General features: G+C 47.0%; 1 protein-coding gene across 1 annotated transcript in view; it reads right to left on the reverse strand.

Moving 5' to 3' along the window:
- The window catches only part of LOC306763032 (F-BAR and double SH3 domains protein 1-like), a gene marked incomplete at both ends in the record, with an annotated part of 87,214 nt that overhangs the window by 26,974 nt on the left and 41,663 nt on the right, over positions 1 to 18,577 (reverse strand). The gene's annotated exons all lie outside the window — the stretch shown is intronic.

Genomic DNA, 18,577 nt, shown 5'->3' on the forward strand with positions numbered 1-18,577 from the left:
GGCGTTGACAGGGGTGGGGGATAGTTGTGGGGCCCTGATCGGGGCCCTCCTATCCCCTGCTCCCCCGGGGGTATCTCACAGGGGACACGTTGGGAAAGAAAGGTGAGGGCGTGCATGAGCCAATGGATGAAGTGGTGAACGAATGTTAGGGGGGGGGGAATCAGGGTGTAAGAATTTAGGAAAGTGGGTGGCCGCTGGGATAGGAGGAAGGGGGGGTGTATGCAGATGGGTGGGGGTGTGTATGTGGGGTTATGTTGGTGGTACGGGGAAGTGATGGGGTGGGTGTACAATGAGTGTGAATGTGGATAGAGGGGTGTAGGGAGGGGTGTGTGTGTGTGTGTGTGTGTGTAGAGTGGGGTATGTGTGTATGGAAGAATGGGTGATTATAGAGGGAGCAGGGTAGGTGGGTGGGTGCATGTGTGTGTGTGTGTGCGTGCGTGGAGGGTCTTGGTGCTCGGGGAGCGCTGCTGGTCCACTGGGGTGCGGCCTGGCTGCCGCTCGGTGGCGGTCTGGGGATCCCGGCCCTCCGTCGGTGTGGGCTGGGCCCTCTGCCTGCGGGGGTGGGGGGTTGCTTCTGGGCTCTTGGGGCCCGCGCTCTGTCTGCCCTGGGGGGCCGGTGCCCGGTGGGGCCGGTCCTCGCTGGTCCGGGCCTGCTGGGGCCTGTTCCCCCTGACTGCGGGGGACTCTGGCTGGGACCCCCCTCTGCCTCCTCCTGGGTCGGTGCATGGCTGGCTCCGGGGTGGGGCGGTTGGGGTCTGCGCCTGGGGGTGGCTGCCGATGGCCCGGGTCTCGGGGGTCCTCCTGGCGTGCCTCTTGCCTTTGTGTGGGAGGGGTCACACTGGCATGATCTTCTCTGAACACGTTCCACTCTGCATGTTCTGCATGTGACACAGTCACCGAGTCGTCTGCAGGTTTATTCACTAACAGCAGCTAGTTTTCTCATTTCTGTTTGTTTCTCATTTATATTTAACTTTTTACATTCATAGTTTAGTTACTATGATCTAAAGTTGGCTTGTATGTGTATGTATATGTGTTAATACTGGCGAGTGCGTATATGTGTACATACGTGTATAAATGTGTGTGTGTGTGTGTGTGTGTGTGTGTGTGTGTGTGTGTGTGTGTGTGTGTGTGTATACATCTGTTGGTTGTTTTTTTTTCTTTTTGTTTTTGGGTTATTTTTTAGTTTTTTTTTCTCTCCCTTTATCTCTTTCACTTTTCTTATGAGGTGTTTTTCTCCTTTCTCTTTCTGTCTTTTGTCTGTCCTCTCTGGTCCAGCAGTACAAACTCTACAATTCAAACAATAATACAAAACAAATATAGAAATAAAAATTCAGAAAGTCAAGGGGATCATTATATCTATAAAGCTTCCCTTGGCAGAGAAAATTTGCTCAGCAGAACATCCAGACCATCATTCTGCTGCCTAAATGCTGGACAAGACCAAAAAAAAAAAGACACCTTTTTACCAACTGAGAAACATCCACAGGAAAAGTTAAGTTTAGTCTCCCAGTAGAAACTCCTCCAATCATTCATCTCCAGTAGACAGGATTGCTGGAACAGCCTTTGAACAGGACTTCCCAGTAAAACCAGTAGACAGGATTGCTGGAACGGCCTTTGAACAGGACTTCCCAGTAAAACCAGTAGACAGGATTGCTGGAACGGCCTTTGAACAGGACTTCCCAGTAAAACCAGTAGACAGGATTGCTGGAACGGCCTTTGAACAGGACTTCCTAAAAAGAGCATTAAACATCTGTAGCTCATCCAGATGCTGCTGGAGCTTTAACCACGACTAAGAGGTCTGAACACATCACACCAGTTTTAAAATCTTTACACTGGTTTCCAGTTCATACTGGTTTCCAGTCACTCACAGGATAGATTTAAACCCTGCTGATTGTTTACAAATCCCAGAATGGTTTGGGACCAGAATCCATCTGTGATACGTTCAGAGAATATGAACCAGGCAGAGCTCTTTGATCCAAAGACCACTAGTCCAGACCAGAGACCAGACCAGCATTTAGCTGCCAGTGGAGATTAAACTTTCACAAAATGCAGAAACTTTTAATTCCAGGTTAAAAACATTTCTTTTGTCATGCGCCTGCATGATATCTGCTCAGTAACTTTTAATTAATTCTGCTTTTAATTATTGTAATATAATTGATGATTTCATTGTGATTTTGCTATTTGTTTTCTTTTGTGCTTTTTTCTGTAATGTTTTTAATGTTTCATTAAAAGCACTTTGAATTGTCTTGTAATGAAAGGTGCTTTACAAATAAACTTGCATTGCCTAAAAAATAAAACAAAGCACTACACTATGGTCAGTGTCAAACAAATAAAGGGGTTCGCAGTGGTTAATCTGGAGGAGACCCAGGACACGCTGGAGGGATTATATCTCTCGGCTGGCCTGGGAACGCCTCAGGATCCCCCCCGCAGAGTTGGCAAATGTGACTGGGGAGAGGGAAGTCTGGGCTTCCCTGCTAGGCTGCTGCCCCTGCGACCCGACCCCGGATAAGCAGCATGAAGATGAAGGAGAAGTATTACAAAGTTTGTACTGCTGGATCAGACCAGAGAGGACAGAAAGAGAATCGAGAAGAAGAGGAAACAAAACACCTTTTAGAGAGAGAGAGAGAGAGAGAGAGAGAGACAGAGAGAGAGAGAAGGAAAAAAAAAGATTGAAAAAGAGAAAAGCCTACATACATTTGCGTGTATATAAGCACACATACACACCCACTTATATATACACACATCCATACACCTATACATACTGGAGTCATGTTCCCCCTGCGGGAGGACGAAGCCATCAACTATCAGGAAAACCCAGAGCTCACAAGCTAGATCAGACACACAGGAAGAAAACCAGCCGTTGCTAGTGAATGAACCTGCAGGCGACTCGGTGACTGTAACATGCAGAACATACAGAGTGGAACGTGTTCAGAGAAGAGTGATCATGCCAATGTGGCCCCGCCCACACGCAGGCAAGAGGAAGGCCCGGAGAACCCCAAGGCTCGAGCAGCTGGCGGCCGTCCCCAAGCACAGATCCCAACCGCCCCGCTCCGGAGCCAGCCATGCCCACCCACCCAGGAGGTGGCAGAGGGGGGGACGGTCAGGGGGAACAGGCCCCAGCAGGCCCGGACCGGCAAAGCCCGGCTCTGCCGGGCACCGGTCACCCAGGGCAGACAGAGTGCGGGCCCCAGGACCCCAAGAGCCCGGAAGGCAACCCCCGGACCCCGTAGGCAGAAAGTACAGCCAGGACACCCAGACCGCCACTGAATGGTAGCCAGGCCGCGCCCCGCTGCACCGGCCGCAAGGTCCCCTGGCTCCAAGGCCCTTTCACCCCTCCCACTCACTCACTCACTCTGACACACTCTCACAGACACACACTCACCCACACACACACACACACACAGGGATAAATGGAAGCAATGATGGAAACATTATCTGAAAAATTATGAAATGAAAATATCGGTGAGGATTTTAATTCTAACAATGATGAATGCTAAAATTGATGCAATGAGATGGAGCAGGAAGGAACAGGGTGGAATTAAGATAATAAATCTGAAGGATTATCTTTTAATAATTTTTTATAAGAATTTGTTCAATTATATTAAATTTGGAGGTAAGATCAAATTTAATAATTTAGTATACGTTTTGATGTATTGTTTCAAGGCACCACAAAGATTCAGAGCACTATCAGATCCTACTTTTAGATGCTGGGTCTTGAGTTTTGGTTGAGCCGGGTGGATGCTCCCTGTTCGGCGTGGGCTCGGGGTCTGGACCTTTTGGTGTTGAGCGGTGTAACTCTATGAAGCTACTCTGATGGCCTGCATGGAGTCCAGTGGAGTTCCAGAAGCAATGTGGTGACAAAATTAAATTAGTCGAAAATAGGAGTAGTTCCAGGTTTCACGAGTACCATGTTCGGATTTACAGTACTTGTAAAGACGCATTAAGAGGTTTGGAACTGCGGTTCTTCTTATCTCTGGAAAATTACTGGGTAAAAATAAAAACAATTGGTGTTGCAGTTTCAACAAAAATATTAACTTTCTTTTGTGCACGGAACAATGAAGAGGAGATGTGACCAGGATGAGCCACACTACTTTGAAAAAGAAAAAATCCCCAAGCTAAAAAGGTGGACCGAGTAGAGAGCATCACTACAACACCAGGGAGACGGACCAGTAAATTCAACCTGATTTTTTTTTTTTACAACTGAGGGTTGATAATACAATCGTTAAAATCAATAAAAGGATAAAACAAAGGAAAATATCCCTAAAATTCCCAAGTTCCTGCTGTACGTTAAAGCCAGTCTTGACTTGATGTCACTCCAATTGAGGGCGGCTCTTCCACCGCTGGTGGCCAGGCCCGGCTCTGTGGGGGAAACCCTCGTCTCACGGTCCTGCACATAAAAAGGCGACAGGAGTATTCTGCTCCACCCGGCGATAAAATGTTGCAGGGAAGTCGCTGTACTCGCATAACTGGGTCATCTCCCCTGCCCATCCGCGACATAGCATGCTCCGTTACCGTCGACACCACTTCCTGTTTCGACGTGCCGCCGTCTCGTCTGCACCCGATCCACCGCCTCGCTCGGCGCCAGGTCACGCCGCTCTAGTTGCACTCCGAACCGCTTCCTCAGCGCCAGGTCACTGCACTCCAGTTGCCCTCTGAACCGCTTTGCTCGGTGCTAGGTCACACCGTTCCAGCTACATTGTAAGTCGCCCCACGTCCCATGTTTGGTGCCAGCTGATGCCGTTTCCGCTACATTCTGAGTCACGCGCCTGTCTCATCCTCGCATCTCCACCAACGGGTCTGTGGGGGAGAACAAACTCCTCCTCTGTCGGCTGCCCATTCGTCAATCAATGTTCACACACCTGTGGTCAATCTCAAATAACACTGGGAGGCAGGGTCGATCGGTCATGCAAAAAATGATAAAACCAAACATGCAATTGCATAAAAGAAAGTCAAATAAATAAACATGCCACTAAAAAACAATAAAAGAAAAACTCAAGAAATCACCTTGTGACGAGACGCACGAGACGAGTAAATTTATAGAAAACTAAGAAGAAGCTTCAGAGTAAAAAGTGAAGTAAGAGCAAAGTTACAAAAAGCAGACAGAAGCAAAAACGAAGTAAGAGAAGTAAGAAGAAGAAGAAGAAGTCAGAAGAAGTGCAGGGCCATATGGACTATTTCAATATGCCCGCCCTTTTGAATCTTAACCAATAAAAGGGGCTGGAGGAGGTTATCCAATGAGAACAGTTTGGGTACTTTGACCCTATTTAATATGACTGTCACCGCACCATTTAACAAACTGACTGACCAGTTCTCTGTACTCTGCTTCTTGTCCATCCCTGATACACCCCACAACTGCAGAGTCATCAGAGTATTTCTGCAGATGACAGGACTCAGAGTTGGACTGGAAGTCTGAGGTGTACAGAGTGAAGAGGAATGGCCAGAGTACAGTTCCTTGTGGTGCACCAGTGCTGCTGACCTCCATCTCAGACACACAACCTTTCAGTCTCACAAACTGGGGTCTGTTTGTGAGGTAGTCATAGATCCAGGTGGTTGTGGAGGTATCCACCTGGAATTTATGGAGCTTCTCACATAACAAAGCAGGCTGAATGGTATTAAAAGCACTGAGAAATGAAAGAACATGACCCTCAGAGTGCTGCCTGAATGGTCCAGATGAGAGTGTGTGCTCTCTGGAGCAGGTATATGATGGCATCTTCAACCCCAAGTCCATTACGATATGCAAACTGGAATGGGTCCTGAAAGGTGTTTACTTGCTTGTTGAGGTGAGCCAGTAAGAGTCTCTCCAGGACTTTCATGATGTGAGATGTCAGGGCAACTGGTCTGTAGTCACTTGGTTCAGCTGGTTGTGTTTTTTTAGGCACTGGAACAAGGCAGGAGGTTTTCCACAGCACTGGGACTCTATTTTGTCTCAGACTGGTGTTGAAAAGGTGCTGGAGAATCGGACATAGTTGTTCTGAGCAGGTCTTGAGAACTCTGGGACTGACACCATCTGGACCTGCAGCCTTGTTCTGGTGCAGTTTCTCAAGTTGCTTCTTAACCTGATTGCAGGAGACAAACAAGGTGGAGGTCTCAGGATGTCCTGATGTGGAGGGAGATGAAGCTGTGTTCTGGTCCATGACTGAGCTGCAGGGTGACAGATTGGAGGCGTGACAGGAAAGCAGTGGGCTTATGGAGGGTGTGTGGTCTGTTGGGCTGGAGGTAGGGGGTGAACTGAACCTGTTGAAGAATATGTTCAGCTCATTAGCTCTGTCCAGACCTCCATCAGGCTGGTCCCCCTTTAACTTGAAGCCGGTGATCTTCTTCATTCCAGACCACACATCCCTCAGGTTATTCTGCTGGAGCTGACTTTCTAACTTCTTCCTGTAGTCCTCCTTGCACTTCTTAGTTTGTGTTTTAAGTTGTTATGTGTTGCCCTCAATAACTCCCTGTCTCCATCCCTGAAGGCTTTCTTTTTGATGTTCAGCAGCTTTTTCAGGTCACTGGTGATCCAGGGTTTGTTATTGGGGAAGCACTTCACTGTTCTTGTTGGGACGATGCTGTCCACACAGAAGTTTATGTAATCTGTCACACACTCAGTCATGGCGTTGATGTCGTCTCCATGAGGTTCACAGAGGACGTTCCAGTCTGTAGCCTCAAAGCCTCCTCTAAGAGCATCTTCGGCTTCAGCAGACCAGATTTTGATAGTCTTTGTGATGACTGGTTGCTGCTGAACGATGGGCTTGTAGGTGGAGGTGAGAAGAACCAGATTATGGTCAGATCTTCCTAAAGGAGGCAGGGCAGAACAACTGTATCCATTATTCATATTTGCATAAAATAAGTCCAACATCTTATTTTCTCTGGTGGAGCAGCTGACAAACTGCTGGAATGTTGGTAGAGTTGCAGAGAGGGAGACGTTGTTGAAGTCTCCGGAGATCGCCATGAATTAGTTTGGATGCTGTGCTTGTAGCCGAGCAACGACGGAGCTGATGACGTCACAGGCTGTGTCTGGTGCGGTACCAGGTATTATATAAACCGCTACCAGAATAACACAGGTAAACTCTCTGGGTAAATAATATGGATGGAAGCTAACAGTTCCATGTCCTTTGTGCATATCTTCTCCTTGACAGTAACATGTCCAGGATGACACCAACGCTGGTTAATCACCACTGCAATTCCACCACCCTTTAGCTTTCCGCTGTGTTGTCTACTGCGGTCTGCACGGACCGTTTTAAAGCCCGGTACAGACACATTACAGTCAGGGATGTGTTCATGCAGCCATGTCTCGGTGAAGCACATAATACTGCACTCTCTGTATTCTTTCTGAGACCTTGTTAGCATCTCCAGCTCGTCCGTTTTGTTAGCTAGCAATCTCACAGTACCCATCATGATAGTTGTGTAGGCACCTGGGCTGAGCTGCTCTGCCTCTCTGCTGAGTCTGGTCACAGCTGCAACCAATTGGTGATCAGGACCAGTGACACTATAAAAGACAGTCCTGCTTACTTGGAAGGGGGACCTGAGAGCAAGCAGGGTGGAAGTGACAAAGAGTGGTAACGTATAAAGTTTTATTGGTAATTGTAATACTGACATTTACTTTGGGTCCTTGATAAGACCATTAAACAAGAGCCACTCACCCTGGCTGCTCTTGGGGAGGTCTGTTTTATTGCACATTTGTTTTTAGTGATTTTTGCATTTTTAACTATTTATCTGTTCCCTTTTTGTGGTCTCCTGTCGTACAGAGTTGCTCCACCTGCCTGGTGGTCGGGTATAGTTTTAGATTGGATTGTATTTTACTGGTTTTATTGCATGTGGTTTTAGTGTTTCACTTTCTGTTATTAGCGTTGTTTTGTGTTTTTACCAGTCTGGGATTAAAGCCCAGAACCACTGCAGGTGGCAGCTACGGACTACATTTTGTAATACGCAGGAGACAAACCTTTTTAACCTGTCTAATTATCCTGTGTTGCTTGGCCTGCTGAGGTGCTCTGACCAGGGGTGTCCTTATAGGGGAAGCTTAAGGGGGACACAGCCCCTCTTCCCCTTTTTGTGCGTGCTACATATTTGGCATTGTCGGCAGGATTAGTCCCTGAGCAGAACTACCAGCAGGCTTTAGCAGGCAGTATGTCTTCATCGGAACAGCCCAGCCAGACGGGCATTCCTCTTATGATGGTTCCATTTTTTTCTGGCAGTATGGGGACACAGAAATTTTCAGGAAGAAATTCAGAGGTAAACTTGGAGGAATGGCAAACTAACCTAAAAATGGTGTTTTGGTTATACAATGTGTCTGAACAGAGCCAGACAGACATGGCCATCAGTTGTTTAGGGGGGAAGCTAAGAGACATGTTCTTATTCTTGATGAATCTAAAAGGAAAACGGTATACATGATTTTCCAAATACTGAATGAGCTTTATGGTGATAAAATGCCCCTCTCCACCCTCCGCTCCTTGTGCTTTGGCTGCAGACAGGATCCAGGAGAGGCAGTGGTGGATTTCTCATTGAGGCTACAGGAGCTATTCCACAAGTTGAAAAGAAGGGATCCAGATTGCTTGGCGGACATGGATCGTCTACTCCGGGATCAGTTTGTGGATGGTAGCTTGGATAAACATTTAAGGAGAGACCTAAAGTCCCTAATCCATTCTACACCCTCTATGACTTTTGCAGAAATCGAGACTGAAGCACGGAGCAGAGATGAGGGGGATGATCTGGAGCCAGCCGCTTATTGTCACCAGGCTGCTGACAAAACACCCACCCAATTGCCATCGCTGGACATCCAGCAAATGAAAAAGGATATTAAGGAAGAGCTCACTGCTGAGATGAAGAGCCAAATGTCTGCTATTGTTCAAGAACTGGTTAAGGGGCTGAAGGCAGACTTGGGGCTGGGAGCAGCTATGCCCACTAATCAAAATCATAGTGGAGCCCCTACTCCCAATAGACAGCCCTCTGATCACTCCCCCAACCAGCACTATCACCCTCCAAGGCCCCAGTGGAGACGACGCAATGACCGATCTGTATCAATCAACAGGCCTCTCAACCGGTATAATGAACAAGGGCACCCTATTTGTCGCCAGTGTGGTAAAGTAGGCCACATCCAACGTCACTGTCACCAGCAACGGAACCCCAACCAGAACAATGGAGCCACTGCATCGACTTTAAACTACTAAGCCCCACTGCCGACAGAATGACAGTGGGGCCAGAAAAGACTGTTTCCAGTGAAGAGCTGGGTAAGGACCATCTGGTTGGTGAGTGCCCCATCATGAATGTGGTGATGGCTGGGAGGACCATCCCATGCCTCGTGGACACTGGTTCACAAGTTACCATGCTAAGAGAGAGCACCTTCAGAAAGGTGTTTGGAGAGAATGGAGTCAAACTGACAGACCCTTCAACCTGGATGACCTTAACAGCAGCAAACGGCCTCATTATCCCATATGTTGGGTGTGCAATGGTGGATATAACTGTTGGCACAGTTACAGTGGAACGTTGTGGAGTGGTAGTGGTACAAGACCACTGCTTATCCCAGGTACCAGGGCTGCTTGGTATGAATGTGATGCGACGATGTTGGCAGGCAGTGTTCCAGGAGAATGCAGCACAACCACAGGGTCCACCAGTTGAAGCCAGCCCACTCGGACAAAAGGCTTGGAAAAAGGCTATGAGAATTTGTAGTCAAGAGGCCAAGTTCTCATCTGTCAAGGGCAATGTAGGTTATGCGTGGGTTACCAAGAAGGTCTGTGTTCAGCTCAGACAAGAGGTCCTACTGTTGGCAAGAGCACGGGGGGGGTCCAGCTGGCCAACCCTACATCGCTTTGGTAGAACCCTTGGTGGAAGCGGCCCCCTTTCTGGTGGCACGAGCAGTGGTGACTGCCAACAGGGGACTTATTCCGCTACGGTTAAAAAACATCACCAATGCGCCTCTCTACCTCCAACGCTTCCAGAAAGTGGGACAGCTGACTTTGATCCAGTCAGAAGACATAGTGAGTGGAAGTGTCAGTCTAACACTGACAGCTCCAGGTGCGATAGAGGTACACCTACAGCAAGTGAATTCTGGCCCAATTGGCATAGCAACTCCAATCCCTGTTGACCTTTCTGGTGCCTCCCTTACACCAGAAGAACAACATCAAGTGCAGGAATTGTTGGAACGTCATCGCAAGGTATTCTCCCTGACTGACCAGGATTTTGGTAGTACAGATGTTGTATTTCACCAGATTCCAACAGGAGATGCACCACCTGTTCGCGAGAGACATCGGCAGATTCCCCCCACACATCTACCAAGAGGTACGCGCTCTGTTGCAGGACATGCTGGAGGCAGGGGTCATTAACCAGAGTTGCAGTCCTTGGGCATCTCCAATCGTTTTGGTGAGGAAGAGGGATGGCACCCTGAGATTTTGCGTTGACTATCGCAAGGTAAACGCCATTACTCGAAAAGATGCTTTTCCATTGCCAAGGATTGAAGAGTCCCTAACTATGCTGTCACAGGCTAAGTACTTTTCAACTCTCGACTTGGCTAGTGGATATTGGCAGGTGCCTGTCCAACCAGAGGATCGTCAAAAGACTGCTTTCACCACTCCAATGGGCCTGTATGAGTTCAACCGGATGCCATTTGGATTATGCAATGCCCCGGCCACGTTTCAGCGGCTGATGGAGTGTTGCCTAGGTGATATGAACTTTGAGTCACTCCTGATTTACCTGGATGATGTGATTGTGTTTGCTCCTGACTTCCCCACTCATCTCAAACATTTGGAGCAAGTGTTTTCTCGTTTGGCCCAACATGGTCTGAAACTGAGGCCCAATAAATGCCACCTGTTCCAGTCCTCTGTCCAGTATTTGGGTCATGTGGTGTCAGAGAAGGGCATCACCCTTGTTGAAGAAAAGGTGGAAGCAGTGACCACCTGGCCACAACCAAAAACAGTGACAGAACTAAGGGCTTTCTTGGGGTTGATTGGTTATTACCGCCGTTTTATACCAAACTTTGCAAGAGTGGCGGCCCCTCTGCATGCACTACTGGTTGGGTGTCCGCAAAAACAAACTCGCAGAGCCAGCATCCCACTGACGCAATGGACAACAGGGTGTGAAACTGCATTTCACAGCCTGAAAGAAGCTCTGGTTAAAGCCCCTGTACTCGCTTTTGCTGACTTCTCATTGCCTTTTATCTTGTACACAGATGCCAGCAAGGAAGGGTTGGGAGCAGTCCTGAGCCAGGTACAGAATGACAGAGAATGAGTCATTGCCTATGCCAGCAGGAGCCTGCACCCAACGGAGAAGAATGATGCCAACTATAGCTCTTTCAAGTTAGAGTTTCTGGCATTGAAGTGGGCGGAAACAGAGAAATTCCACGAGTATTTGTTGGGCTCTCGTTTCACAGTGTACACCGACAATAACCCCCTTGCTCACTTGCAGACAGCAAACCTGGGCAGTGTGGAGCAGAGATGGGCTGCCCGACTGGCAAACTACAACTTTGACATAAAATTCCGGCCTGGAAAATCCAACATGAATGCAGATGCTCTTTCACGGAGGCCCCTGGAATTCAACGGTGCAGTAAGTACAGATGAGGAACCTCCTGTTTTTGCTCCCTGTGGCCAAGTGGGTGCCGATGTTGTCAGAGCTTGCTGTACAGGAAGAGGCATGAGAGAGGCAGCTCCTGAGGTCCTGGTCCAACTGAGTGACGTGCAAGTGGGGATAACAAGTGACCAGTGGAAGGAGGCTCAGAGACAGGACCCAGTCATTCAGGAAGTACTTAAGGTATTAGCATCCAAGAGACCACCTGATCATCTTCAAAGAAAACGCCTCCATCCAATGACTCTGAAGCTCCTCAGGGAAGGGGACCGCCTTTCAGTGAGAGACGGCATCCTATGTCGAAGAATGCAAGATCCAAGGACCATGGACTACATTCAACAGATAGTCCTCCCATCTGTGTACAAACAACAAGTGTGGCAAGCCTGTCATGAGAAGGCAGGTCATACAGGCCCAGAAAAGACTCTGACTCTGGTCAGGAGCCGGTTCTACTGGCCGAAACAAGCAGAAGAGATCAAGGCATGGTACTCCTCCTGTCCCAGGTGTATTCTGCATAAAACACCAAATGTCATGGTACGGGCTCCTTTGGTGCCTATAAGGACATCCACTCCATTGGAGCTGCTGGCTATGGACTTCTTGAAGCTACCACTGTCAACTGATAGGCACCAATATCTGTTAGTGGTGACGGACCACTTCACAAAGTATGCCTGGGCCATACCTACCCGCGATCAGTCTGCCACTACCACAGCCAAGGTTTTGTGGAAGAATGTAATCCGGATGGTGGGTAGCCCCCAGAGATTCCATTCAGATCAAGGAGCAAATTTTGAGTCAGCTGTCTTGGAAGAATTGTGTGGTCTTTACGGGGCAACAAAAAGCAGAACCACTCCCTACCACCCTGAGGGCAATGGGGCCTGTGAACGTTTTAACCGTACTTTGCTCTCTCTCCTAGGCACTCTGGAGAGTAACCAAAAGCTACGATGGCCCGAGTATATACAAGAATTGGTGTTTATGTACAACAACACTGTCCATGGCTCCACAGGACATACCTCTTCCTATCTACTGTTTGGCTGGCACCCGCGTCTTCCCTTGGATGTAACACTGGGTACCACGAGTAATATATCTGAGCCTCAAACTGACTGGGTTAAGCTACACCATCAGAGACTCAGGCTGGCCCACCAACAGGCAGCAGCAAAGCTGCAAACCTCCCACCAACAACAGAAGCAGAACTATGACCGGCACCCAATGAGCACACCACTGCTTCCTGGGGAAAGGGTTCTGCTACGGCACAGGGGCCGGAGGAGGGGAGGTAAGCTCTCAGATATTTGGGAAAGTAAGCCTTATGTTGTTGTTAGACAACCCAATGCTGACCTACCAGTATTTGTTGTAAAGCCAGAATCTGGGCAAGGGCCAGAGAAGGTTTTACACCAGAATCCAATGCGCCCCTGTCCAGTTGATTATGCTCCCACAGGTGAACTAAACTCTCCACCAGAGGGAGGGGAAGAGGGTCAACCAGGGCTGGTGTGGGGTCTTTTTCCTGCTTTAGGTATGGCACAACCCAGACGACCATCGCTGAGTGGGGAGGAGGCTGAACCATTACCATCTGGAACGGAGCCTGAGCAAGAGGACCATATTGCCCACAATGTCCCAACAAGGCTGGAACCTGGAAGATGACCTAGTCCTGCGCCGATCCCAGAGGACTTCTAGAGGACAGCCACCTGCTAGATATGGACATTAATATTGCCTATGGACCCATGAGGACATGGTTATGAAAAAGATGGGGAAGATTTAGGCACCTGGGCTGAGCTGCTGAGCCTGGTCACAGCTGCGGCCAATTGGTGATCAGGACCAGTGACACTATAAAAGACAGTCCTGCTTACTTGGAAGGGGGACCTGAGAGCAAGCAGGGTGGAAGTGACAAAGAGTGGTAACGTATAAAGTTTTATTGGTTATTGTAATACTGACATTTACTTTGGGTCCTTGATAAGACCATTAAACAAGAGCCACTCACCCTGGCTGCTCTTGGGGAGGTCTGTTTTATTGCACATTTGTTTTTAGTGATTTTTGCATTTTTAACTATTTATCTGTTCCCTTTTTGTGGTCTCCTGTCGTACAGAGTTGCTCCACCCGCCTGGTGGTCGGGTATAGTTTTAGATTGGATTGTATTTTACTGGTTTTATTGCATGTGGTTTTAGTGTTTCACTTTCTGTTATTAGCGTTGTTTTGTGTTTTTACCAGTCTGGGATTAAAGCCCAGAACCACTGCAGGTGGCAGCTACGGACTACGTTTTGTAATACGCAGGAGACAAACCTTTTTAACCTGTCTAATTATCCTGTGTTGCTTGGCCTGCTGAGGTGCCCTGACCAGGGGTGTCCTTATAGGGGAAGCTTAAGGGGGAGACAGCCCCTCTTCCCCTTTTTGTGCGTGCTACAGTTGGAAAAATGGTATAAATTTCCATCACTTTCTCCTCTGCCTCACTCCTGCTCTGCATCCTCTTCTCTTTCTTTTCAACTCCATCGGGATTTGATGTGTTGTTTTACTGATAATCCTGATTTGGGAGAGGTTAAACAAGTCTTTCGTTGCCATGGAGACTCATACCAAGTCTTGAGAGAGCCAAAAATATGTAGAAAAATCATCCTTGCAGCACACCCTCCAAACTGGGATGGAATCCTCAGGAAAAAAGACCTCATTTGAGCTAATATCTATGTGAGAAGAGTTTGTACTTAAAAAGAAATCAAGATAGCAAATCAATTACTACAATTATCTGCCATGAGACGCGCAATCTAGAAAGGAATGAAGATGTGGATGCAGTCAAAGTGCGAGCAACTTTGATGCGTTACCTCGCTTCTTCCAGCTGATCACAGAAAACCATCACATATAGTAAGCGTCATACTAGAGGGTTTTGTCAAGAAAAGCATTTATGATGCAGCAACACATTCATGTAGAGACTAAATGTTCCGTGGACACTACAACTTTGTTCAGAGTGCATTTTTGTTGTGTTCAAAATAAAGATCAGCTCAGAAAAAGAAAAATGAAGACCCAGCGTGATTCAGCAATGTGTGAGCAGTAAACTACAGTGTGTTGTAGATTAACATTTAATATGTAACAAAGGTTAATAATCTTAAATATTTTATTAGTTTATATTGTGTAGATGTGGTCAAAATAACCTAACTGGATCTATTCACACAAAAAGCAACAGTTGTGACTCCCCAAAAAGTCATTTATTAATTTGTTAAAATACCAAACACACAACACACAAGAATGAAAGTGTCAAAACCAAAATACTATTTACATGTGTAAGAATTTGTCTTCTGTGTTACAATACAACACACACAACAGTGTGGCGTTGCTGTGTCTGTGCCATCCTGCCCAACACACCCAGGACAGTCTCTGGTAAAGGTGTTTGCTGGTGCCTGTTTTCTTTCAGCACTGCACATGGAGTTGCATGTTCTTGTCTATCCCCTCCTGGAAAAACGGAAGCATCTGGGCAATATTTGTGTTGCTCTGCTGCTCTGCATCAGCTGCCAGCATGTCCTCCACAGTCGCTCAGATAGTGTCCGCCCCTTTTCTCTTTACTGGAAAAAACACAGTGAGGGTGGCGGTAGATATGTAGCACAACATTAATTCTAATTCTGTGCAACTCCAAAGACATGTTTAGGATGCAATATGATGTTTTATTAACCAGGCTGAGGATTGCAGATGGAGCTGGAAGCTGGCTGGTGCTGACTGGAGGAGGGAGATGCCACTGGCTGTGGTGTAGTGGCTGAAGGGATAGAAAAAAATATAAAATGAATTTGAGCTACACTTATATGACCCTTTGTGGCTCTTTCAGCCCTTTTATTTATCCCCACTGGAACAAAACCTCAGTAAGAGCTGTCTACATGGTTGTGATTGGTACTTGTTACTGCCAGTATATCAAACAGCAAATATTACACATTCACAAATGGGAAGGTTTATCTGGTGTAGGGGCGCAGAGGGTGCTGGTTCCCAGAACTGGCAGGCCGATGCTGCTTTATGCAGTGGCTGGTTCAGGTGACGTGAAGGTATAGACATTTCCAGCATATTAATGTTATAAACATGAATGCCCATGTTTGTTTTTTATAATAAAAGTGAATAGGGGAAAAACAATACTATGTGAAATATTTCTCAATGATCAGCAGTTCTACCAGTTATTTATCAGGACTTTTTAACATTTAAGAACAAAGAAAACAAATGTCCAGTAGTTCTAAACGAGTCTGTTATGCAGACTGTTCTGAGTGGTTCTGGGAGTTTCCATTTTTCCATTTAGTTAAACAAGTATTTGAATATAAGTAACATAGATCATCTGTTTATATTTGGCATTTGTTACAGCGTTAAACTGAGAGCAGACTGATCTTCATGCAGTACAAATGTTTTGTTTACCTGGACGAAGGCGGAGAGGCGTGCTGGTGACAGTAGGAGCTTCCACAATGCTGTCCAGTTCCGTCTCTGATTAAATTAACATGGGTCAGAACCATATCAAAAACAAAATTGTTGTAAAAATGGTGACGTATATCAGCACAGCAATTTAGGAACAAACCTTAAAGCTCTTCTGAACATGCCGGGTTTTCACAACTGAATACTTCCAAAAGTCCGGCGCCAGATCCTTTGTTCCAATGTTAAGTAAGCTGGTCGGTGGCCTAGGATGAGGTTCAATGTTTCAACCCATTTACTGGTTCTGTTGCGTTTTCTATTAATTTATAGTACCGCAAACAGTGGCTTTAATGGCGGGGTCTGAAGTTGTGGAAATTCAGCAGTGGCGCTCAGCGTGAGGCCACTGCTACCACGTAGCTGCCGTGTAGCTATCGCGTAGCTGCCGCGTAGCTACCGCGTAGCTGCCGCGTAGCTACCATGTAGCTGCCGCGTAGCTGCCCCATAGCTACCGCGTAGCTGCCGTGTAGCTACCACGTAGCTACCGCGTAGCTGCCGTGTAGCTACCACGTAGCTACCACGTAGCTGCCGTGTAGCTACCACATAGCTACCGCGTAGCTGCCGTGTAGCTACCGCGTAGCTACCGCCTATGTAAAACAGCTACATCAGATGTGTTCCAAAAGAACCCTGGAAAGATCCGGAAGTTGAGTAGCAGCTGAAATGGTTATCGGGACTGGGGGTCATGGGACAAAGGGACTGAGGGACGATCTCTCTGAATGCACAAAAAAACTGAAAAGATTAGAGGTACTTCAAACGGTTCCTATCATGGGAATGCGGCAATTGACAATCTGGTCGTATTTCTTATTCCGCATCGTGGCAACTCCCCTTGAAATTAATTTTCACCCACCCCATAAAAATCCAGATTTCTAGAATTTAGGTATTCCAGTGCTTGCTTAGCCAGGAATGTCTCCTGTACATACAGAATGTCTCACTGCTCCACCAGTTTGTCCACAACAAAATGGCGTGATTTGTCAGTTTTACTGTGGCCGACAGGCAACGCACGTACATTGTAAGACACAACACAGTTACAATTACTATGTGTACTAGTCCTCATGTGACACTGCAGTTGCACCATCACATTTCAGTTCATTCCCCTCTCATTACCAATAACCTTAACCCACGGGACTCATAATAACAGTGAACATAAATCCCGGGAGGCCAGAGTTTTAGAGCATTCATGTCAACCACATTATTAGATTAAGTAGTTATGTAGAATGAGCCATACCTGCTGTGGCTCATTCTACATAACTGCTAATCGGCCCGTAACAGATCTTTTGACACATCACTGTTCCATTCTCCATTTTCTCAGATAAGTAGTCATGTAGCGTGTCATTATCCAGAGTAGGAGAAAACTTAGTTGCAAACACCTTCACCAGCTTTGTTTTACTGCTCCAGTAACAATTTAAATTATTTCCGCATTTTTCTGCTTGCTGTCGGGTTTTGGTGGAACAGTCACTTTAAGGGACCCTGACTTTTTGGAACCTTCTTTCTCAACAATACTGCAGAGACTGAAGTTGTGATTGTAGCAATGTTGCAGCTCTTGATGTTGAAGAGATCCCACCGACCTCATCATTCCCTCACACGAGGTCTGGCCACCCTGGTATCAGGTCCCAGGGGATCAGACTTCCCAGCAGGAGACCCTTTGGGATCCTCCTGACAAAGAGGGCCTGCATGGCCCTGCATGGCCCTGCATGGCCCTGCATCCCCTCTTGTGCAGTGCTAGGAGTCCCAGAATCAAAGTCAGACTTGTGGCGCGTCTCCACTGCCACCACCCATGCCCAACAGCCGCAACCCCCAAGTTTTCACTTGCTTCCGCCTGTATTTCTGATGCTTTTTTTTTACAAGCCACGTGTCAGTTTATCTAAATCAGGAGTGTCAAACTCTAGTCCTCTTGTCCTTGAGGGCCAGTATCCAGAAGGTTTTTGTTGTTTCCCTCTACCAACAGCTGATTCCAATCAAAATGATCCAGCAGCTTCTTGTTAGCCAATTTTTGAATTTCTGTCAGGTGGGTTGGAGCATGGAGACAACAAAAACCTGCAGGATACCGGCCCTCGAGGACTGGAGTTTGACACCTGTGATCTAAATAATGTGAGACAAACCTTGGGACATTTTCCCCACACTCGTTTAGCACCGTCAAACAGGCTAGATGTTATTCATGTCTGTCTGTGGGCCTTTGTGTGCAATACACTGTTGCATAGTATTTGGGCATATGTCAGACTAAACTCTCTTGGACTCCACTATCCATTTAGATGAGAAATAGTTGTCAATAAGACTACTTCATCGTGGCTAAGCGTCCTCAATTTTACCACAATAAAGGTTAATGTTTCATATTCCACAATCACCTCGCCATTATCTGTACTGCAGCTTGCAGGTTTTGTGCGAGGACAAGCAGCAACACTTAATGTCATCACCACTTTTCAAGTTAAAGATTTTCCACAGCTCAATCTCTGCCACATTAAATGGGTAGTGTGAAACAAATGCCCCAATCTCAATCTCTTTTTCCCTTTCAAATGGTCGCCAGGACGCTTTGTTTATCTGCAAATATGTATAACATCTTCTTTTACTAATTATATAAAGCTCTCCTCCCAATTCATAATGAAACCTAATGAAAACTCAATTAAAATATACAAATGTTGGT

Source organism: Telmatherina bonti (genome assembly GCF_933228915.1).
Source record: "Telmatherina bonti genome assembly, chromosome: 12".
Lineage (NCBI taxonomy): Eukaryota > Metazoa > Chordata > Actinopteri > Atheriniformes > Telmatherinidae > Telmatherina > Telmatherina bonti.